General features: G+C 42.3%; 1 pseudogene; it reads left to right on the plus strand.

Annotated features, from left to right (window-relative positions):
- The first annotated feature begins 7,791 nt into the window (after positions 1-7,791).
- On the plus strand, positions 7,792-7,910 carry LOC134968226 (5S ribosomal RNA; annotated as a pseudogene).
- Positions 7,911-8,134: the final 224 nt, after the last annotated feature.

Raw genomic sequence — 8,134 nt, forward strand, 5'->3', positions numbered from 1 at the left:
AGATAGGTGGGTTAGACACCAATGAGAGTGCACCTATATAAGAAGATGTGACAATTGGTCACAATAGATGTGGATCTGCTTTCTATGTTAGGCTGGATGCAACAGATCCCACACTGGTGGTATTGTGCATCCTGGATCATAGATCAGAGTCCACAGAAAAAAGAAAAAACAGGATAAGAGCAGAAATCGTCAATAATTATGTGCAATATGTCCTGGTAGCAAACATTTGCTGACATCAAGCACATGCACAAAAATAATTCATGTTAGATATAGACATTGGTAATACTGTAAATGACTTTTGCCACAACAAATGGAAAAACCAAGAGTATTGGTATATATATATATATATATATATATATATATATATATATATATATGCTGGTATGAAGGCTTAAATATCAGTTCGATGGTTTAGCTCAATGTGACTCAAAAATAAAGGATTATACCATATTCCTCGGTTGTGAGGAAATAGTAGTAATAGCCTAGAACGCTGGTTAGAATAACCCCTTGATGATTATATGCATACAAAGGTGATTCAACTGACACAGAAAGAAGAAGATAAACATATATGTCACAATAAAGTAGACATAGTCTTGTTACATTTGTCAGTGAGAAAGAATATGCCAGTAGAATTAGGTCACCTATGAAATTAATATCAAGAATAATTGACGCTCAAAAATGCCAACACAGGCACTGCCTGTGTACATAACCTGTGTGGGATCAGCAGCAAAGTACCCTCGAGTGGCGTGGTTGGTGCCGGTGGACCCGCTGGCTAGGAAAACGCATTTCACCCCGCAGGGCTTGTTCACTTCCTGGAGGTGCGGGTAGAGAATCTGGGCAGTATAAAAATGCCTAACAGGGCGGCGCTGGCCAATCAACGCCGGCGCGTCCCTGGTGGGGGCGGGAAAAACATAGGTCGCACTAATGCTGATAGATCCTTGCTGCAGGCGTCAGCGGCTATCACCCCCGTGATTGGGCCGCCCATATGACCAGCTGATGTATGTGGAAACAGGAGACCTGTTTGTATGGACAGGACCACATGACATGTGATGCTGGATGTAGATGGAGCCATGTTGGAAAAGGGCAGTATTGCCCATAGTGCGCAGGGGAAAGCGTCAGGCGGGAATTATATATTACTTGGGTCTGTGCCACTTAATGCAGGAGCTAAAAGTTCCCGTAAGCGGGCCGCTGCTACTGGCGGCTTGTATCATTAGAAAATGGGCTTGAGTGATATGAATGGGAATGCAGCGTACATGATGTGAGGGGGGCCATATTGGAGAAGGGCAAATTTGCCCAATTTTGGCAGAGGGAAAAGAGGGCATTGGCTCAATGCGGGGCTTAATGGAGAGCTTAGTAATCAAATATTGAACTGATAGAGAGTAGATAAAACTGATAATAATGATAAATATGCTAAAATAAGAAAAAATATTAAATAAAAATAAGTAGAGAGTGAGAAAATATATTGTATAAATATAAGAAATAAAAAACAGAAAACATATATATATATATATAACACATACATTATAAATAGGAGTAAAAAAAGAGAAGAAATGGATATAGCTATGAAGGTTGTGAAAGGAGGGGGATAGCAGTAAGTGGGGACAATGATCTGTCCAAGTGTGTAGAAAGAGATGGCTTGTGGTACACTTAGAAGATTAAGGAAAGCGTGAAGAGAGAATTGAGTTAATAGATGTAAGGTGAAATGTGTTAAAAATGAGAAAAATTGTGTGACAGTATGGGTGAGTGAACTAACAGGTGAAGGAGGTGAAAAGGTGATAGGGGATGGATAGATTTATATATGTGCATGCGTTCGCATAAAATCACGTGCAACGCCATGCAACCGTGTATGAATGCCCATATGTCCATGCGCACACCCACGCACACAGGGCCGGATTAAGCCATGGGGGTGCCCGGGGCACTTAAGACAGGGGGGCCCCGATGCAAGGTGGGGTGTGTATATTAAATTGCATACCTCCCAATATGTCCCATTCCAGGAGGGACAAAATGCTGTCTACCTGGACATCCCACTTAATATATGATTGTAGTCACCTGTGTTGAACTATTTAATTGATAAGAAAGGTACTTCAACACAGGTGATTGCAATCATAAATTAAGAAGTAAGTCCAGGCAGAGAGCATGTTGTCCCTCCTGGAATGGGTCATGGTTGGATGTAAAGATTGTGTATATTAAATTTAAACCAGTGGTTTATATTAGTTTTAACTAATCGTTTAATAATGCCTGGCTACTCTTTATAGCGACACCTAATTGAAAGATAACTATTTTATAAACCTTTCTTGTAGTGGAACAAAGACAATTTAAGCTTAAAATACACCTAGAAAAAAAAAAGATCTTGTCACATGCAAGAATAGCAGTAGCCTTTGTACTTCTTACACACTAGGACAAGACTCAGGAGGACTCTGTGTGTGTCTCTAACTCTAGACCAAAATGGTTTAGTTGAATAACTGTTTACAAAGGACTCAGACACCCAGGCGGAGAGGAGGAGAAGCTGGGATCCCTGTGTCACTTACAGCTCTCTCCACCCTTCTATCTCTCCTCTGGTCAGAAAGCTCTGTCGGTATGAAACATGATATTCCTGTGTCTCTGCACACTGTCCTGCTCGCATTCTGGCTGCTGGTTCTGCTGCTGCTTAAGAGGGAAAGCTAGTGATGTCAGTGTGCTCTGGCTGGGGGGCCCTTGACAGGGGGGGGGGCCCGGAGTACAGTATGACCTGCATCCCCCCCTTAATCTGGCTATGCACGCACATAAACTAGCGTGAATGTCACCATGAACACAGTGCATAGGATGTGGGTGAAAAAATGAGTGAAAATGTGTCATTAAGAGAAGAACATGGACACAAGGGGGGGTGGGGAATGCGAAGCGCAAGTAATGTGAAATGTAGATGAGGGTGATAAGGCTGATTCCCGGTCACATGGTAGAACGAAGGCTAATATGTGTGACAGAAGAATAGATGACAGGTGAATCAAGAACATAGGAATTTGAACATTAATAAATTATATAAAATAGGCCTGGAGACCACCATGGAAACAAAAGAGAAGGAAGAAGAAGAAAAAAAAGGGGGGGGGAATTATTATAGGAGGGAAGAAATATGGTGGAAAGAGGGGGAGGGGGGTGGGGGGGGAAGAAGGGGGGAAGAAAAGGGGGAGAAGAGAAAGGGAAAAAGAGAGGGCAATAAGGAGAATTGAAGGTGGAGAAAGCAGGGGGAGAGAAGAATTTGAGGGGATTAGGAATAAAATACACATGCAGGAAAGGGTGAGCGAATTGGGAATGACGATGTACACGCATCAAATTAGTAAAATAAAATCCGCTCATAGAAAAGCACCGTAGTTAATATTTTCATTGAGTCCGGATGGTTTAAGGCTGCCCAGTTGAAAAATCCACTCCCTCTCCCTTTTCAATAGTTCTTTGGTGATATCCCCACCTCGAATCCCCAGATGGATGCGGTCAAGACCAAAGACTTTTAGTTCTTTTGCTGATCCTTTATGGGCAAGGTGAAAATGTCTAGCAACTGAAGTAAGTTGCTTCATTCGCATAAGATCTTGCTGGGCATTCCGGATATTGCCCATATGTTCCAAAACCCTTTCCTTCAATTTCCGAGTGGTCATGCCAATATATTTCAACTCGCAGCTGCAGGTTATACAGTAGATAACTGCCTGTGTGTTACAATTGAAAAAGTACTGTATTCTTAACGATTGTCCATATCTGTCGGTGACCATCTCTTTTTGTAACATCTGTGGACATGACTTGCAGTGGCCACATGGGAAAGAGCCGGTTGTCGTGGGTTTCTTCAGAGGTGAAGTCAGGAGATGGCTACGAACCAGTTGATCTTTAATGTTTTTAGATCTACGCCAACTCATCTGGACAGGGGTATTGACAATCGGAAGTAGATCAGGATCAAGTTGTAATATCGGTAAGTGTTTAGATATAGCATTCTTCAACATTTTCCATTCTGGGCATAAGGTACCAATAAATCTAATGCTGTCCTCCTGTTCAGAAATAGCGTTTTTCTTTCCAAAGATGAGTTTGTCCCTTTGGACCATTTTGGTTGCTGAGTAGGCTCGTTTCAGTGAGCGTTTACTGTAGCCCCTGGCTTGGAAACGGTTAGTCAATTCCCAACTCTTCTTATTGAAGATATGGTCTTCAGAGCAGTTCCTTCTCAGCCTTAAATACTCTCCTTTTGGGATGTTTTCAATAGTTGGTGAGAAGTGTGAACTGGTCTGGAAAAGAAAACTGTTTGTCGCTGTCTCCTTGCGGTATAATTCGGTGGCCAAGTACCCTGTGTCTGATTTGTAGATGTTGAGGTCAAGAAAGGGGACTTTTTCTGAACTGATGGTATGTGTGAGCAAGATGTTAAGATCATTGGTATTCAAAATCCTGATAAAGTTCAAAAGGAGTTCTTTGTTCCCATTCCAAATGATGAATATATCGTCGATATATCTGAGCCACAAGATGACATGTGTTGTATACTTTTCATTGGTAGTATTGAAAACAAAGAAATGCTCCCACCATCCCAAAAAAAGATTTGCGTATGTGGGCTGCTCCCATTGCTGTCCCCCTAACTTGCAGAAAGAACTGATCCTGGAAGACAAAATAATTCTTTGCAAGAACGAAATTAAGCAGATTCTGAAGGAAGGTTGAAAAATCACTCTCACCTTCCTGGTCCAGGAAGTATTTGACTGCTTTGAGGCCATGTTGGTGACTAATACTGGTATATAGTGCCTCTACGTCCAACCAGTATACCAGTATTAGTCACCAACATGGCCTCAAACCAGTCAAATTTATTAATGTTCAAATTCCTATGCTCTTGATTCACCTGTCATCTATTCTTCTGTCACACATATTAGCCTTCGTTCTACCATGTGACCGGGAATCAGCCTTATCACCCTCACCTACATTTCACATTACTTGCGCTTCACATTCCCCACCCCCCCTTGTGTCCATGTTCTTCTCTTAATGACACACTTTCACCCATTTTTTCACCCACATCCTATGCACTGTGTTCATGGTGACATTCACGCTAGTTTATGTGCGTGCATAGCCAGATTAAGGGGGGGATGCAGGTCATACTGTACCCCGGGCCCCCCCCCTGTCAGGGCCCCCCAGCCAGAGCACACTGACATCACTAGCTTTCCCTCTTAAGCAGCAGCAGAACCAGCAGCCAGAATGCGAGCAGGACAGTGTACAGAGACACAGGAATATCATGTTTCATGAGCTACCGACAGAGCTTTCTGACCAGAGGAGAGATAGAAGGGTGGAGAGAGCTGTAAGTGACACAGGGATCCCAGCTTCTCCTCCTCCCCGCCTGGGTGTCTGAGTCCTTTATAAACAGTTATTCAACTAAACCATTTTGGTCTAGAGTTAGAGACACACACAGAGTCCTCCTGAGTCTTGTCCCAGTGTGTAAGAAGTACAAAGGCTACTGCTATTCTTGCATGTGACAAGATCTTTTTTTTTTCTAGGTGTATTTTAAGCTTAAATTGTCTTTGTTCCACTACAAGAAAGGTTTATAAAATAGTTGTCTTCCAATTAGGTGTCGCTATAAAGAGTAGCCAGGCATTATTAAACGATTAGTTAAAACTAATATATACCACTGGTTTAAATTTAATATACACAATCTTTACATCCAACCATGACCCATTCCAGGAGGGACAACATGCTCTCTACCTGGACTTACTTCTTAATTTATGATTGCAATCACCTGTGTTGAAGTACCTTTCTTATCAATTAAATAGTTCAACACAGGTGACTACAATCATATATTAAGTGGGATGTCCAGGTAGACAGCATTTTGTCCCTCCTGGAATGGGACATATTGGGAGGTATGCAATTTAATATACACACCCCACCTTCCATCGGGGCCCCCCTGTCTTAAGTGCCCCGGGCACCCCCATGGCTTAATCCGGCCCTGTGTGCGTGGGTGTGCGCATGGACATATGGGCATTCATACACGGTTGCATGGCGTTGCACATGATTTTATGCGAACGCATGCACATACTGTATATAAATCTATCCATCCCCTATCACCTTTTCACCTCCTTCACCTGTTAGTTCACTCACCCATACTGTCACACAATTTTTCTCATTTTTAACACATTTCACTTTACATCTATTAACTCAATTCTCTCTTCACGCTTTCCTTAATCTTCTAAGTGTACCACAAGCCATCTCATTCTACATACTTGGACAGATCATTGTCCCCACTTACTGCTATCCCCCTTCTTTCACAACCTTCATAGCTATATCCATTTCTTCTCTTTTTTTACTCCTATTTATAATGTATGTGTTATATATGTTTTCTGTTTTTTATTTCTTATATTTATACAATATATTTTCTCACTCTCTACTTATTTTTATTTAATATTTTTTCTTATTTTAGCATATTTATCATTATTATCAGTTTTATCTACTCTCTATCAGTTCAATATTTGATTACTAAGCTCTCCATTAAGCCCCGCATCGAGCCAATGCCCTCTTTTCCCTCTGCCAAAATTGGGCAAATTTGCCCTTCTCCAATATGGCCCCCCTCACATCATGTATGCTGCATTCCCATTCATATCACTCAAGCCCATTTTCTAATGATACAAGACGCCAGTAGCAGCGACCCGCTTACGGGGACTTTTAGCTCCTGCATTAAGTGGCACAGACCCAAGTAATACATAATTCACGCCCGACGCTTTCCCCTGCGCACTATGGGCAATACTGCCCTTTTCCAACATGGCTCCATCTACATCCAGTATCACATGTCATGTGGTCCTGTCCATACAAACAGGCCTCCTGTTTCCACATACATCAGCTGGTCATATGGGCGGCCCAATCACGGGGGTGATAGCCGCTGACGCCTGCAGCAAGGATCTATCAGCATTAGTGCGACCTATGTTTTTCCCGCCCCCACCAGGGACGCGCCGGCGTTGATTGGCCAGCGCCGCCCTGTTAGGCATTTTTATACTGCCCAGATTCTCTACCCGCACCTCCAGGAAGTGAACAAGCCCTGCGGGGTGAAACGCGTTTTCCTAGCCAGCGGGTCCACCGGCACCAACCACGCCACTCGAGGGTACTTTGCTGCTGATCCCACACAGGTTATGTACACAGGCAGTGCCTGTGTTGGCATTTTTGAGATCAATTATTCTTGATATTAATTTCATAGGTGACCTAATTCTACTGGCATATTCTTTCTCACTGACAAATGTAACAAGACTATGTCTACTTTATTGTGACATATATGTTTATCTTCTTCTTTCTGTGTCAGTTGAATCACTTTTGTATGCATATAATCATCAGGGGGTTATTCTAACCAGCGTTCTAGGCTATTACTACTATTTCCTCACAACCGAGGAATATGGTATAATCCTTTATTTTTGAGTCACATTGAGCTAAACCATCGATCTGATATTTAAGCCTTCATACCAGCATATATATATATATATATATATATATATATATACCAATACTCTTGGTTTTTCCATTTGTTGTGGCAAAAGTCATTTACAGTATTACCAATGTCTATATCTAACATGAATTATTTTTGTGCATGTGCTTGATGTCAGCAAATGTTTGCTACCAGGACATATTGCACATAATTATTGACAATTTCTGCTCTTATCCTGTATTTTCTTTTTTCTGTGGACTCTGATCTATGATCCAGGGTGCACAATACCACCAGTGTGGGACCTGTTGCATCCAGCCTAACGTAGAAAGCAGATCCACATCTATTGTGACCAATTGTCACATCTTCTTATACAGGTGCACTCTCATTGGTGTCTAACCCACCTATCTGTCTACTACCATACCACACTGCCAGTGCCCGATCTCGTCCGATCTTGGAAGCTATACGGTGTTGGGCTGGGTCAGTACCTGAGGGGGAGACTCACAGGGAATACCCAGTGTAGTAGACTTTTCATCTTTATGATGTGCGTTATTTGACTCCAACAGCAGTATCACCACTTGTCTCTATCCTTCCTACAATATCTTTACCCTGATTGCATATTCCGATTACATAATCGCTCAAGACCCTCTGAGCCTATTATAAATAACATACACCTGTGTATTTGGTTGGTGACCGGTGGGAAGTGGGTAATGTCTCACTACCTACTGCCGGACCTGTCCAATATTCATACAT

The sequence above is a fragment of the Pseudophryne corroboree genome, chromosome 10 (genome assembly GCF_028390025.1).
Source record: "Pseudophryne corroboree isolate aPseCor3 chromosome 10, aPseCor3.hap2, whole genome shotgun sequence".
In the NCBI taxonomy this organism is placed as follows: domain Eukaryota; kingdom Metazoa; phylum Chordata; class Amphibia; order Anura; family Myobatrachidae; genus Pseudophryne; species Pseudophryne corroboree.